Raw genomic sequence first — 16,769 nt, forward strand, 5'->3', positions numbered from 1 at the left:
AGGAGCAGCCTAGTGGGTATCTTTGTGTATCAAGGGAAACGGAAGATTATCACAGTCATATTGACTGAGGGCGCTTTGTGATTCAAAGCAAAGGGAGATTGGGCCATTTTTGAAAAAGGCCAAACATACCTGGGTAAAAACAATTTTGTAAAAGAAAAATACCACATGAGTTGTGGGAGCCTGTGCTAATGCAGCCCCAGTGTGTAGACGCAGAAGGAGTTTTTCTGTCGCTAGAAGAAAACCGCCTCCCCGCTATTCCAGCAGAAGCTCTCTTCCATTGGGAAAGCGCACTGGGGCTTGGTTTGTTGGCATGGCAATGTTGCTGCACGTGTTTTTGCACACTCCGACTGAGGTAGCTATGCCAATATAACTTAAGTCCAGACCAAAGTTTACACTCAACTGCACTGTGTCTCCTATTCTCTGTGCTTCCCTGCCGGCAAGGGGCAACCTGAGGGCACCTGGCTTCAGCCTCATTGGGAATGATGGGCACTGCCAGCCATCTTTAGCAGGGGCAGCCTCCCTGTCACCTAATAATCTGTGGTGAAATTGTTCCTACTTTAAGCAGGGGCAACCCAGCATCAGTCCTGTTAAGAACAATGGGAGACAGCTGCCATTTTGAAAAAGGAAGAAACTTCACAACCTTACTCCTGATCACCTGTAGGCCCTGAGCTTTATATTTATTTGAATATATAGGATGGCCAGCCCCAAAGGCTCAAAAATCATGAGTCCAACCACAAAACATCATAAGATTTAAAAAAATACTCGTTTTACTCTTGGATTGTTGAACTCCCACCGCTATTTGCTGCTCCCACCATATGTGGGTCAATGCGTTGCCAATACTCCCAAATTTATTACAGTGATATTGGTTCCTGCTCCAGGAGTTTTTGCCTCCACAGCCACTTGTTGACCCCAAAGCCCACCAATCAACTCAGTTCTTCCCACAGCTAGCCTCGCTTCTGCTCCTGCTATAGCTCTATGGGTTCATACCCATCCCATCCAAACATACACATACAGCCCCTGTCCGAGTCCCGGTTTTGCAGTGGGGGAGCAGGGAGGAGAAGCAGAGGAGCTGTCCCATTGCTCATAGGAGGAGAAGGGGAGTAGAGCTGCCCAGTCCTGGTGGAGTCTTTCTGCTTCCTCCCTTCCTGCAGCAGCTCTGACTGGCTGCTCTTCCCCAGGAGGTGGTTCTGCCCCAGTCAGAGCTGAAATTTGTGAAAGTGTTGAAGCTTCTTGTGTCATCGTTCTCACATGGGCTCCAGCCCCAGCCTAAGTTGTCGGAGTTGGCAGCGCTGTGTACAATACACCCACCCATTACATTAAAATAACCTAATGGTTTCACTAACAGAAGTCGGTCCAATAAAAGCTATTACCTCACCCACCTTGAGTCTCTAACAGTTGCAAATTCAAGCACTCTAAAGTTAAGAGATGCCATTAGTAAAGTTGCCCATGGAATCTTAACTTGGGCCCATTGGGTGTATATATTATGATACAACATATAATTACATGATCACATACTATATTTCTCACAGGATCTTGCCTCATTCAATACACAAGATGGATTGTGGTCCCTGAATGAACAAATATTCAAAATGTTGTTTTATCCCTGTTGTTCATTGTGTGGCCTCCATTTTTATTTACTGCACACCATTCAAACCGTGCTCTAAAAATTATAAATTTTCTCACGGGCTTTTCTATGACATTCAGCTCTGTAGTACTGAAGTGCTTCACAATCATCAGTGAACTAGTGAAGCAAGATCAACATGAGCTCCCAGTGCAATACAATTGGCAAAACGATCTAATGCAATCCTTGGGATGTATAGATTAATAGATTTTAAGGCCAGAATTGAAAATTAACTCATCTAGCCTGACCTCCTGTATAACACAGGCCCTTCGTATAAATAGGGAGAGTAGTTAGTAGGAGTGGTAGACGATTTCCCCTCACAGTACAGTGTTAGTAAGACCAGTACTGGAATACTGTGTCCAGTTCTGGTGTGTACATTTTAAAAAAAATTTTGAAAAATTGGAGAGGGTGCAGACAAGAGTCACAAAAATTATTCAAGCTCTGCAGAAGAGAAAGTTACTTAAGTAACTGGAGGGTCTTCAAGATGTGTAGTCCCTATATATATTCAAATGTTGGTGCTTATGTGCTCCACGCACCTGGAATCAGAGAATTCTTGCAAGCAGTGTCCACTGGTCTGCACATGTAGCCTTGCTCTCCTGGTGCTTCCAGCCACAGTTATTAATGGCAGAGTGGACCAACCCCCTCTCCAGTTCCTTCTCTGAAGCAAATCCAGGTATGATCTAAAGCAGAGGGAAAAGAGGGTGGGTAGTAGAATGCAGACACAAACTGCACATCTCGAAGAACCTCCAGTTACTATAAGGCAGTGGTTACCAAACTGTAAACCCCTTTCACTAAAATGTCAAGAATCACAAACCCCCTCCTAAAAATGAATATTTCCAGGGATTTTCTCCTTTACCTGAGTATAAATTATAAAAGCAGTGATCTTGGAAATATACAATTTGTTTTTATGACATGCTTATTACACACTATTATTATTAATCATTACAGTATTTTTATTACATTATGAAAATGACAACACTCTTCCCAGATCTCACTTTCGTAGCTTGTATCACTTTGAATAAGCATGTTATAAGACAAGGCTCCTATGTTTCAACAAGGAGTATCAGATGTGAAACAGCATGAAGGTATTTAAGAAGCCAACTCAAAGAGTTCCTCATACACAAGCATTTGGGTCTTGAGCAGTCCAGGCAAACAACGCATGTTACAACAAAGCTTAAACTTGTTCTTCATAATAATTTTAAAAATACTAGCTGCCTATTTAATTTTAAAAAGAGCAAATAATATCCACCTCCCTTTCCATTTCTTATAAGGAGTCTTGAAGTTTAAATCTCCTCAGTCTGCTAGAAATGCTTGCTTCAATCTGCTTAGCTCTTGGAAGTCCAGGGGCACCAGGCTGCTGGCTCCTTGCCATTAGAGAATTTTCCCCTGAGAACGCCCTGTAACATTTCGCGAACCCCCAGTTTGGGAACCACTGCTATAAGGTAAGTAATAGCGTTGCTCCCATTGTGTATTCCATTGCAGGTGACTGACAAGCAGTACTCAAGTAGGAGGAGGGAGCGAAGATACAGAGAGCAAAGCTGTTTGAAGGACCACTGTCCCAAAAGATGAGTCAGTGAAGGAGCCTTGGACCAGATCACAATCTCTCAAAAACTTGTGTCTGGAACTTCACATAGCTACCCTGCAAATGTCAAGCAGGGGTACTTGAGGCCATGCCACTGAGGCCACTTGTGCCCTGGTAGAGAGAGTCCTTATCCCATGAGAGTGAGGAAGCTGTGACATCTATTAGCAAGGTAGGATACTGTCAGAGATCCATTTAGAGATCCTCTGAGAGGATATCCTCCAATTTGTTCTGCTATGGCAAGAAACAGTCTAGGTGATTTTCTGATTGGTTTTGTCCTTTGTAGGTAAAAATCTAAAGTCCATCACATGTTGAGGGAATGAAGTCTCCTCTTCTCTTCAGATACTTGGGGTTTCAAGAAAAAATACAGGCAAGTGGATTGACTGGTTTATGTGAAACTCAGAAACTACCTTGGGGGTTACCTTCGATGTACTCATAACAAAACTTTGTCCTTATGGAATACTGTGTACGGCGGAACCACCATTCAGGTTCTGAGTTCGCCTACCCTTCTGGCAGAGGTGATGGACACAAGGAATAAAGCTTTCATCAATAGGCGAGACATGGAACTTGTGGCTAGTCATTTGAAGGGGAAGGAAAGGCCTTAGTGAGCACCAAAAATATAAGGTTCAAGGCTCAGTGAGGAGTTGCTTTCCTTACTGGTGAGAAAGTTCTGATCAGGCCTTTTAAGAATCTGCTAGTCAGCAGGCGAGTGAAAACTGAATAACTGTCTGATGGTGGATGGCATACCTTGGACTCATACAGAACTGGGGGAGAGACCAGTCATTTTGAGAGAAGGAAGATATTCCCCTTATTTTGGACTATCTGCTGACTCTGGAGATGTGTTTCTGCTGTGCCCAGAGGGAGAAATGCTTCTATTTAGATAAGTAGCATTTCCTAATAGAATGGTTTGTACGGCTTCGGAGCAGGAATGTTCTAGGTTTGACTCCCATCTGAAAACCAAGCCATGAGATGAAGTGCTTTGGGGTTGGGATGCTTGATCCTGCCATCCTCCTGGATTGTCTTCTGGAGGAAACACAGATGCCAAGGTGATTGCTTCATTGGGAGATGAAGATGTGATAAATAAAGGGGGGGCGGGGGATATCTCCCTTTGATGGACACCCAGCCAGCCAGCGGTAAAATCCCTCTTGGTAGCTGTTCTTTACTTGCTTTACCTGTAAAGGGTTAAAAAGTCCCCCAGGTAAAGAAAAAAAAAGTGGGCACCTGACCAAAAGAGCCAATGGGAAGGCAGAACTTTTAAAAATTGGGAAAGAAACTTTCCCTTTGTCTGTTGTTCTCTGGGCTGGAGGGACAGAGCAGCCATGCTATAAAGCAGCTTAAGCCAGGTATGATCATAAATTATCAAAGTATTTCTTCTTGGCTTGTGGACTCCTCTGTGCTAACCCTAGATGCTTTTGTTTGCTTGTAACCTTTAAGCTGAACCCCCAAGGACGCTATTTTGGGTGCTTGATTTTTGGACTAGCTCTTTTAAAATTTAACAAAAGCCTAAGTTTCAAATGTATCTTCTTTCTTTTTGTTTTCAATAAAATTTACCTTTTTTAAGAACAGGATTGGATTTTCGGTGTCCTAAGAGGTTTGTGCATGTTGTTTGATTAGTTGATAGCCACAGCTAATTTCCTTTGTTTTCTTTCTCAGCTCTTCCCGGGATGGGGGGTGAAAGGACTTGAGGGTACCCCACAGGGAGGAATTCCCAAGTGCTCCTTCCTGGGTTCAAAGGGGTTTTTTTTTGCATTTGGGTGGTGGCAGCGTTTACCAAGCCAAGGTCAGGGAAAAGGTGTAACCTTGGGAGTTTAATACAAGCCTGGAGTGGCCAATATTAATTTTTAAAATCCTTGTGGGCCCCACTTCTACACTCAGAGTGACAGAGTTGGGAATCAGCCTTGACATGGTGGCAGTGGTGAGATAGTTTTGAACCAGCAGCACAGACCTCAGGAGTTTAAAAGGACATTTTTCCTTTTGGCTGCTTGAAAGCCAGGGAGGTACCCCCCACTTTTATGTGCTCCCTGAGGGGCAACAGGCTTGCCAAAGAAGCCAGGGAGTCCAACAAGCAGTTTTTTGGTTTTTTTTCTTTTCTAGCTTCGTGGCAACAAAATAGTTAGGCTAGAGTAGGGCAGCCTGTGCATGAGGTTGAGGTCAGGCACCGAAACCTTAGAAAAACCAGTCTTCCCAAAGCAGCATGACATGGAGAAGACAGTCCCAGATCAAGCTCAGGCATCAAGCTCCATGTCGGAAATAAAGGGAGGGGATGGGGGACTGGGAACTTCCCAGGAGGGAAGGGTCAGCCTTCCCCCAACCAAGATCCAGGTGCCAAGATGGAGGGATGCCCTTAATCCAGACCGAGTTCTGACTGCAGAAGACAGGGATTTCTTCCTACAGATGATGTGTTTGGAAGCAGAGGACAAAAGAGAGGTGAAGTGCTTGGAGTTGGAAGTGGAGGAGAGGAAACAGGCGAAGCGCTTGGAAACAGAGTTAGAGCTGAAGCATTTAGAGTTGGAAAGGGCTAAGCTGGGTCCAGCAGTCCTTCTCTAGGTGCCGCTCCCCATTCCAAGAAATTCCCCACCTACAAGGTAGGTGATGATACAGAGGCCTTCCTAGAAAATTTTGAAAGGGCCTGCCTTGGGTACAGCCTCCCTACAGACCAGTATATGGTGGAGCTGAGGCCACAACTCAGTGGGCCCTTAGCAGACGTGGCAGCTGAAATGCCTAAAGAACTCATGAATGAGGAGAAACTTTTTTTTAAAAAAGGCCAGAATTAGAATGGGGCTAACACCCAAGCATGCCCGTCGGCGGTTCAGAGCCCTAAGTTGGAAACCAGACGTGGCATTTTCACAACACGCCAACCACATTGTACAAAATTGGGATGCCTGGATATCAGGAGCAAGTGTTAAATCTCTAGAAGATCTGTCTCTCCTGCAAATGGAGCAGTTCTTAGAGAGAGTTCCTGAGGAAATAGAAAGGTACATCCTAGATGGGAAGCCCAAAACCGTAATCGAGGTGGGGGAGATCAGACACAGGGGCAGGAGAGGTGTTGTCAGTGATTAAGGAAACTGTCCCAGTTGTTAGCTGGCAGAGCTCCGCAGCTGAACAAAGGATAGAACCCTTCCCAGGGAGCACAGAGAAATGTGTCTTCGGAGGGAGCCCAGAGGAGGAAACTGCGGAAGGAATAGTGCGGGTAAGGGAACGTCTCCTCACCAGTCACTCAGGGCAGGATGCCCAGGACACTCGGAGAATGGCTGGCTCAGCGTCTGTGCACCCAGGCACTCAGCCTGTGACCCAGGTTTTGAGAAGGAACTGTGTAACTGACCTCTTGGGGAAGAGCCGTCACACAACTGACTTCTGAGGGACAGAGAAAAGGGTGGCGGAGGGCGCCCAATCCAGGTCCCGGTTTTCAGGATGCTATTTCTGAAAAGGTTTTGGAAGGTAACTGTGTCTCTTTACATCGAGATACAGCTCCAACGGCTGGGACAGCAGAGGAGTTGGGACCAGGACATTGCCAGGGGGTCATTTGTAAGAACATGAATGGCCCAACTGACAGAGAAGGGGGGTGTCTCCCCCAGGCTGGTGAGACTCAGAGAGCAGTTATGGGAAAAGTTTCAGAGTAGCAGCCGTGTTAGTCTGTATCCACAAAAAGAAAAAGGAGGACTTGTGGCACCTTGACTAACAAATATATTTGAGCATAAGTTTTCGTGAGCTACAGCTCACTTCATTGGATGCATTCAGTGGAAAATACAGTGGGGAGATTTATATACACAGAGAACATGAAACAATGGGTGTTACCATACAGACTGTAACCAGAGTGATCAGGTAAGGTGAGCTTTACCAGCAGGAGCGGGGGGGGAGGGGGGACTTTTTGTAGTGATAATCAAGGTGGGCCATTTCCAGCAGTTGACAAGAACGTCTGAGGAACAGTAGGGAAGGGCAGGGGGAATAAACATGGGGAAATAGTTTTACTTTGTGTAATGACCCATCCACTCCCAGTCTTTATTCAAGCCTAAGTTAATTGTATCCAGTTTGCAAATTAATTCCAATTCAGCAGTCTCTCGTTGGAGTCTGTTTCTGAAATTGTTTTTGTTGAAGAATTGCCACTTTTAGATCTGTAATCGAGTAACCAAAGAGATTGAAGTGTTCTCCAACTGGTTTTTGAATGTTATAATTCTTGACATCTGATTTGTGTCCATTTATTCTTTTGCGTAGAGACTGTCCGGTTTGGCCAATGTACATGGCAGAGGGGCATTGCTGGCACATGATGGCATAGATCGCATTGGTAGATGTGCAAGTGAACGAGCCTCTGATAGTGTGGCTGTTGTGATTAGGCCCTATGATGGTGTCCCCTGAATAGATATGTGGACACAGTTGGCAACGGGCTTTGTTGCAAGGATATAAATCTCCCCATTGTATTTTCCACTGAATGCATCCGATGAAGTGAGCTGTAGCTCACGAAAGCTTATGCTCAAATAAATTTGTGCTGGAAATGGCCCAACTTGATTATCATACACATTGTAAGGAGAGTGATCACTTTAGATAAGCTATTACCAGCAGGAGACTGGGGTGGGGGGAGAGAAAACCTTTTGTAGTGGTAAACACCCATTTTTTCATGCTTTGTGTGTATAAAAAGATCTTCTGTACTTTCCACAGTATGCATCCGATGAAGTGAGCTATAGCTCACGAAAGCTTCTGCTCAAATAAATTGGTTAGTCTTTAAGGTGCCACAAGTCCTCCTCTTCTTTTTCTGGGAAAAGGTGACTCTGATCAAAGAGTAAACACACCTAGCCCAGAGGGATCTCACAAAACTGCATGAGTGGGCAATAAAATGGCCCATTAGATTCAGTGTTGATAAATGCAAAGTAATGCACATTGGAAAACATAATCCCCACTCAAGAAAGAGATCCTGGAGTCAATGTGGAGAGTTCTCTGAAAACAGTTGCTCAATGTGCAGCGGCAGTCAAAAAAGCGGAGAGACCATTAGGAAAGGGATAGATAATAAGACAGAAAATACCATATTGCCTCTCTATAAATCCATGGTACGCCCACACCTAGAATGCTGCTTGCAGTTCTGGTCACCCCATCTCAAAAAATATATATTAGAAATGGAAAAAAGTTCAGAAAATGGCAACAAAAGTGATTTGGGGTATGGAACAGCTTCCGTTGAAGGAGAGATTAAACAGACTGGGACATTTCATCTTAGAAAAGAAACGACTAAAGTGGGATATGATAGAGGTCTATAAAATCATGACTGGTGTGGAGAAAGTGAATAGGGAAGTGTTATTTACCTCTCCACAGAACACATGAACCAGGGGTCACCCAATGAAATTCACAGGTAGACAGTTTAAAAGAAACATAAGGAAGAGGAGGTTACATATCTGTAATTTAAGGTTTTTCAAGATCTGTGGTCCCTATTTGTATTTCATAGAATCATAGAACATCAGGGTTGGAAGGGACCTCAGGAGGTCATCTAGTCCAACCCCCTGCTCAAAGCAGGGCCGATCCTCAATTAAATCATCCCAGCCAGGGCTTTGTCAAGCCAGACCTTAAAAACTTCTAAGGAAGGAGATTCCACCACCTCCCAAGGTAACGCATTCCAGTGTTTCACCACCCTCCTAGTGAAAAAGTTTTTCCGAATATCCAACCTAAATCTCCCCCACTGCAACTTGAAACCATAACTCCTTGTTCTGTCATCTACTACCACTGAGAACAGGCTAGAGCCATCCTCTGGAACCCCCTTTCAGGTAGTTGAAAGCAGCTATCAAATCCCCCCTCATTCTTCTCTTCCTTAGACTAGACTAAACATCCCCAGTTCCCTCAGCCTCTCCTCATAAGTCATGTGTTCCAGACCCCTAATCATTTTTGTTGCCCTCCGCTGGACTCTTTCCAATTTTTCCACATCCTTCTTGTAGTGTGGGGCCCAAAACTGGACACAATACTCCAGATGAGGCCTCACCAGTGTCGAATAGAGGGGAACGATCACGTCCCTCGATCTGCTGGCAATGCCCCTATTTATACAGCCCAAAATTGCCATTGGCCTTCTTGGCAACAAGAGCACAGTGTTAACTCATATCCAACTTCTCATCCACTGTAACCCCTAGGTCCTTTTCTGCAGAACTGCTGCCGAGACATTCGGTCCCTAGTCTGTAGCGGTGCATGGGTTTCTTCCATCCTAAGTGCAGGACTCTGCACTTGTCCTTGATGAACTTCATCAGATTTCTTTTGGCCCAATCCTCCAATTTGTCTAGGTCCCTCTGTATCCTATCCCTACCCTCCAGCGTATTTACCTCTCCTCCCAGTTTAGTGTCATCTGCAAACTTGCTGAGGGTGTAATCCACGCCATCCTCCAGATCATTAATGAAGATATTGCACAGAACCGGCCCCAGGACCGACCCTTGGGTCACTCCGCTAGATACCAGCTGCCAATTAGACATGGAGCCATTGATCACTACCCGTTGAGCCCGACAATCTAGCCAACTTTCTATCCACCTTATAGTGCATTCATCCAGCCCATACTTCTTTAACTTGCTGGCAAGAATACTGTGGGAGACCATGTCAAAAGCTTTGCTAAAGTCAAGGAACAACACGTCCACTGTTTTCCCTTCATCCACAGAGCCAGTTATCTCATCATAGAGGGCAATTAGATTAGTCAGGCATGACTTGCCCTTAGTGAATCCATGCTGACTGTTCCTGATCACTTTCCTCTCCTCGCAATGCTTCAGAATTGATTCCTTGAGGACCTGCTCCATGATTTTCCAGGGACTGAGGTGAGGCTGACTGGCCTGTAGTTCCCAGGATCCTCCTCCTTCCCTTTTTTAAAGATTGGCACTACATTAGCCTTTTTCCAGTCGTCCAGGACTTCCCCCAATCACCATGAGTTTTCAAAGATAATGGCCAATGGCTCTGCAATCACATCCGCCAACTCCTTTAGCACTCTCGGATGCAACGCATCCGGCCCCATGGACTTGTGCTCATCCAGCTTTTCTAAATAGTCCTGAACCACTTTCTCCACAGGGGTCTGGTCACCTCCTCCCCATGCTGTGCTGCCCAGTGCAGCAGTCTGGGAGCTGACCTTGTTCGTGAAGACAGAGGCAAAAAAAGCATTGAATACATTAGCTTTTTCCACATCCTCTGTCACTAGGTTGCCTCCCTCATTCAGTAAGGGGCCCACACTTTCCTTGACTTTCTTCTTGTTGCTAACATACCTGAAGAAACCCTTCTTGTTACTCTTAACATCTCTTGCTAGCTGCAACTCCAGGTGTGATTTGGCCTTCCTGATTTCACTCCTGCATACCCGAGCAATATTTGTATACTCATCCCTGGTCATTTGTCCAATCTTCCACTTCTTGTAAGCTTCTTTTTTGTATTTAAGATCAGCAAGGATTTCATTGTTAAGCCAAGCCAGTCGCCTGCCATATTTACTATTCTTTGTACACATTGGGATGGTTTGTCCCTGTAACCTCAATAAGGATTCTTTAAAATACAGCCAGCTCTCCTGGACTCCTTTCCCCCTCATGTTATTCTCCCAGGGGATCCTGCCCATCAGTTCCCGGAGGGAGTCAAAATCTGCTTTTCTGAAGTCCAGGGTCCGTATTCTGCTGCTTTCCTTTCTTCCTTGTGTAAGGATCCTGAACTCGACCATCTCATGGTCACTGCCTCCCAGGTTCCCATCCACTTTTGCTTCCCCTACTAATTCTTCCCGGTTTGTGAGCAGCAGGTCAAGAAGAGCTCTGCCCCTAGTTGGTTCCTCCAGTACTTGCACCAGGAAATTGTCCCCTACACTTTCCAAAAACTTCCTGGATTGTCTGTGCACCGCTGTATTGCTCTCCCAGCAGATATCTGGGTGATTGAAGTCGCCCATGAGAACCAGGGCGTGTGATCTAGTAACTTCTGCGAGTTGCCGGAAGAAAGCCTCGTCTACCTCATCCCCCTGGTCCGGTGGTCTATAGTAGACTCCCACCACGACATCACCCTTGTCGCTCACGCTTCTAAACTTAATCCAGAGACTCTCAGGTTTTTCTGCAGTTTCATACTTGAGCTCTGAGCAGTCATACTGCTCTCCTACATACAGTGCAACTCCCCCACCTTTTCTGCCCTGCCTGTCCTTCCTGAACAGCTTATATCCATCCATGACAGTGCTCCAGTCATATGAGTTATCCCACCAAGTCTCTGTTATTCCAATCGCATCATAATTCCTTGACTTTGCCAGGACTTCCAGTTCTCCCTGTTTGTTTCCCAGGCTTCGTGCATTTGTGTATAGGCACTTAAGATAACCCGCTGATCGCCCCTCTTTCTCAGTATGAGGCAGGAGCCCTCCCGTCTCATGCACTCCTGCTCGTGCTTCCTCCCGGTATCCCACTTCCCCACTTACCTCAGGGCTTTGGTCTCCTTCCCCCGGTGAACCTAGTTTAAAGCCCTCCTCACTAGGTTAGCCAGCCTGCTTGCGAAGATGCTCTTCCCTCTCTTCGTTAGGTGGAGCCCGTCTCTGCCTAGCACTCCTCCTTCTTCAAACGTGAGTGTGCATGCATGCCATGTGCCAGAGATGGACGGTTTTCCCTGTCAGCATCCACTGACCCACACGTGTTCCCTCGTGCTCACAGCCAAGGGTATAATAGGCCTTGCAGGTCAGTGCCTCTCCAGTGACCCTCTTTCTGCTGAGTAGACATAAGAACGGCCATTGGGGGGATCAGACCAATGGTCCATCTAACCCAGTATCCTGTCTTCCGATGGTGGCCAATGCCAGGTGCCTCGGAGGGAATGAACAGAACAGGGAATCATCAAGTGATCCATCCCCTGTCGCTCATTCCCAGCTTCTGGCAAACAGAGGCTAGGGATGCTTCAGAGCATAGGCGTCAATTTTTACTTTTCCCCAGGGGAGTGCTTCACCCCTGCTCCACCCCAAGGCCCTGCCCCCCTCTACTCCTTCCCCCAAGGCCCCACCTTTGCTCCGCCTCTTCCAGCCCCTGCTCTGCCCCCTCTCCCAGGCTCCACCGTTGCTTCACCGCCTTCTCCAAGACCCCGCCCTCAGTCCACCTCTTCCTGCCCCAAGGCCCCCACCCACCACTCGCTTATCTCCGCCCTCCCCCAAGCCACCAAACAGCTGATCAGCCGTGCTACTGAGCAGCTGTCACTGGTGGGTGCTGAGCACCCACTGTTTTTTCCCAGGGGTGTTCCAGCCCCGGAGCACCCACCGAGTCCGCGCCTATGCTTCAGAGCATGGTTTTTCATCCCTGCCCATCCTGGCTAATAGCCACTGATGGACCTGTCCTCCATAATTTACCAAGTTCTTTTCTGAACCCAGTTGTACTTTTGACCTTCACAGGTTGACTGCGTGTTGTGTGAAGCACACTACTTCTTCGAGCATATACGCCGGGTGCCTCCTCATCCTGGGGGGACACAATATAACAGGGAGAACAAGTGACCGCCCCACGTGTCTCTTCCCCTAGCCCAGGACCGCTATGGTCTCCCTGCCCCCACCCCACCCGTTACCTGTGGGCCAGGGGCTCTGTCCTTCTCCTGCTGCGCCAGCTCCCTGCCAGCACATTGGGCTGCTCTCCTGGCAGCCAGGCCCCGGCGGGGAACAGGACGGAACCGCTCCTGGCCACTGTTCTGCGCGGCATGGCAGCTACCTGCAAGAGAGCCTGGCTGGGGAGGGGCAGTGGCTGGGATGCTGCTCTGTGAAGCGGCGGCAGCAGGCTGACCCCTGCCCAGGCTCAGCTTCTGGGGACAGGGGCTGCGCATACCAGGTCGGGGGGCAGCCCATACTGGCTCGCTCGGCCCCTGTCCCTGGAAGCCGAGCCTGGGTGGGGGTCACCCTGCTGCCGCCGCTGCCAGACTCTCTCACAGGAAACTGCAGAGCTGCAGCGGCTTCACAGAGCAGCGTCCCAGCAGCCAGCGTGAGAAGAGGCTCGGGTCTCGCCCCTTCCGCTCCCTGCCCAGGCTGGCTGCTGGGGGGCGCTTGACCCCACATGTCCCCCCTCCATATCGCCTCTGTCTTTGGGTGATGGTCTCTAAATGTATTCCAAACATGGGTGCGCCATGCGCTGGAACCGGAAGGTTTTCCCTAGCAGTGGCTGCTATCTCACTGTTGCATCGTGTCCCCTCATGCTTGCAGCTGAGGGTATAATAGACTGGGTGGGTCAACACCTCTCCAGTTCCCTCTAAACGCCGCATGGCCTGAGTTGGAACCCCTCTTCCTTCGCACAGTGGTTTTGTCCATTGTGAATAATTCGTATAGTCGTTTCTCAGTGTAGATAGTTTAACCTTAGTAGTAAGTTAGTGGTAAGTTTAGTAAGTTACTTAGTTCTCCGCATCCAGGGACTGCCACCCCCACTTCACCCCAGGGACTGTGTCCCACGTCCCGGGCTTCAAGACCTGGGTATCCTGCCCCTGCTCCCTCTCTGTGAGCGACGAGCACCAGAGGGGTCTCTTGCCTCGGAGAGACTCATATCATGGCACATTGCTTGACTTGCAAGTCGTTCCCTCCTCAGACCCAGGAAGCTCGAGTGCTCTGCCTCTGCAAGTTCCTCACGGAGGAAGTAATGGGGCTGTGTACGCAGTCAAATCCGGGACTATCGGAACCATCACTGGTAGTGAGCACTCCTCTGACCACTTCCCATGCCCTGGATCTGGCCATTAAGGACAAGCCCCAACCTGAGAGCAAGAAGCACTCTCACAGGCACAAAAGCGGTCTCCAGAGTGGACTGCTAGTAAGCTCATTTCCTCCCCGAGCCATGCCAGGTCAGGTGAGATGTCGTGCACGGAGGGTAGGGATAGGATACAGAGGGACCTAAACAAATTAGAGGATTGGGCCAAAAGAAATCTGATGAGGTTCAACAAGGACAAATGCAGAGTCCTGCACTTAGGACGGAAGAATCCCATGCACCGCGACAGACTAGGGACCAAATGGCTGGGCAGCAGTTCTGCAGAAAAGGACCTAGGGGTTACAGTGGACGAGAAGCTGGATAGGAGTCAACAGTGTGCCCTTGTTGCCAAGAAGGCCAATGGCATTTTGGGCTGTATAAGTAGGGGCATTGCCAGCAGATCGAGGGACGTGATCGTTCCCCTCTATTAGACATTGGTGAGGCCTCATCTGGAGTATTGTGTCCAGTTTTGGGCCCCACACTACAAGAAGGATGTGGAAAAATTGGAAAGAGTCCAGCGGAGGGCAACAAAAATTATTAGGGGACTGGAACACATGACTTATGAGGAGAGGCTGAGGGAACTGGGATTGTTTAGTCTGAGGAAGAGAAGAATGAGGGGGGATTTGATAGTTGCTTTCAACTACCTGAAGGGGGGTTCCAAAGAGGATGGATCTAGACTGTTCTCAGTGGTAGCGGATGACAGAACAAGGAGTAATGGTCTCAAGTTGCAGTGGGAGAGGTTTAGGTTGGATATTTGGAAAAACTTTTTCACTAGGAGGGTGGTGAAACACTGGAATGGGTTCCCTAGGGAGGTGGTGGAATCCCCTTCCTTAGAAGTTTTTAAGGTCAGGCTTGACAAAGCCCTGGCTGGGATGATTTAGTTGGGGATTGGTCCTGCTTTGAGCAGGGGGTTGGACTAGATGACCTCCTGAGGTCCCTTCCAGCCCTGATATTCTATGATTCTATGTCTGCACCGGTGCCCAAGCTTCCCCAGGTTAAGGGGAAGGTTAAATATAAGAAGGATCTGGCAGTACCAGCGACCACCTCAGTACCCGCCCGCTGCCGCTGCCTCGCCATCTTTAGCGCCCTGTTGACGCTGCCTGTACCCTTGGGTGTTTCCACAGGCATCTTTCAGACTCCTGGACATTTGGATCATCTTCTCTCTGCAGCAGAATTGCATAGAGAATAGGTCTATCAGTGGCTATTAGCCAAGATGGTCTGAGGGACAACCCCATGGTCTGGGTGTCCCTAAACCTCTGACTGCCAGAAGCTGGGACTGGATGACAGGGGATGGATCACTTGATAATTGTGCTGTTCTGTTCATTCTCTCTGAAGCATCTGGCACCAGCCACTGTCAGAAGACAGGACTCCGGGCTAGATGGAGCATTGGTCTAACCCATTCTGGCTCTAATTTGCCAAGCATCACAAAGGAACTCCATGGCAGAAGCAGGGATAGACTCCAGTTCTTCAGGGCAGCATTGAACTGCTTCAAATCCCTCTCTTCCTGCAAATCCCAATCTCACTCACCACACACATTTCAACTTCTGCAATAAATGAGGCTGGCATCCTACCAACAACAGTCTCCTTCACGATGCAACACTTTCATTTCCAGAGCACCATCCATTCTGGGCACTGAATGAGGCAGGAAGTTTTTAAAAACAAATTGAAAAAAAATTCCATCATGTAGAATCATATTGACACCCACATGGTTCGTCAGCAGAGCTGGAACCATTAGATACACAGTACAGGCCTCCAGCACCGGTGGTAACTGTGCAACCAATAACAGTAGTAGGTTGTCGTCTTATAGATCCAAAGCCCAGAAGGATCCCTTGTGGATTATCTGGCCTGCCTTCCTGTAAAACATGGATCACAGAACGTCCCCAAACTAATTCCTAGAGCAGGTATTTCAGAAAAAACATCCAATCTTGATTTAAAAATGGTCAGTGATGGAGAATCCACCACCATCCTTGGTCAATTGTTCCAATGATTAATTACACTCGCCATTAAAAATGTACACCTTATTTCCAGTCTGAATTTGTCTAGCTTCAAATTCTAGCCACTGGATCATGTTAGACCTTCCTCTGCTAGAGTGAACAGTCCATTGTTAAATATTTGTTCCCCATGTAGGTACTTACAGACTGATCAAGTCACCCCTTAACCTTCTCTTTGATAAGAAAAATAAATTGAGCTCTTTGAGACTCTCGCTATAAGGCAGGTTTTCTAATCCGTTAACAATGCTCATGGCTCTTCTCTGAATCCTCCCCAATTTATCAACACAATTTGAATTGTGGGCACCAGAACTGGACACAGGATTCCAGCAGCACTCGCACCAGTGCCAAATAAAGAGGTAAAATAACCTCTCTACTCCTGCTCAGGATTCCCATTTATGCACCCCAGGATCGCATTAGCTCCTTTGGCCACAGCGTCACATTAGGAGCTCATGTTCAGCTAATTATCCACCAGAACCCCCAATTCTTTTTTAGTCACTGCTTCCCAGGCTAGAGTCCCCCCTCTGTAAGTAGGGCCTGCATTCTTTGTTCCTAGAGGTATACATTTACATTTAGCTGTATTCAAACACCACATTCTTTTGCTTGCTTCCAGTTTACTAAGCAGTCTAAATTGCTCTGAATTATTAACCTGTCCTTTTTATTAATTTCACTCCCCCAATTTGTGTGTCATCTGCAAGTTTTATCAGTGATAATTTTATGTTTTGATCATTGATAAAGATGTTAAATAGCATAGGGCCAAGAACCAATCCCCCCCGGGACCCCACTGGAAACAGACCCGCTCTGACAATTTCACATTTAGAGTTACATTTTGAGATCTAATATTCAGCCCATTTTTAATCCACATAATGTGTGTCATGTTAATTTTACATCATTCTGTTTTTTTTATCAAAACATTGTGCCATAACTAGTCAAACCCC

Source organism: Eretmochelys imbricata, chromosome 2 (genome assembly GCF_965152235.1).
Source record: "Eretmochelys imbricata isolate rEreImb1 chromosome 2, rEreImb1.hap1, whole genome shotgun sequence".
NCBI classification, from domain to species: domain Eukaryota; kingdom Metazoa; phylum Chordata; order Testudines; family Cheloniidae; genus Eretmochelys; species Eretmochelys imbricata.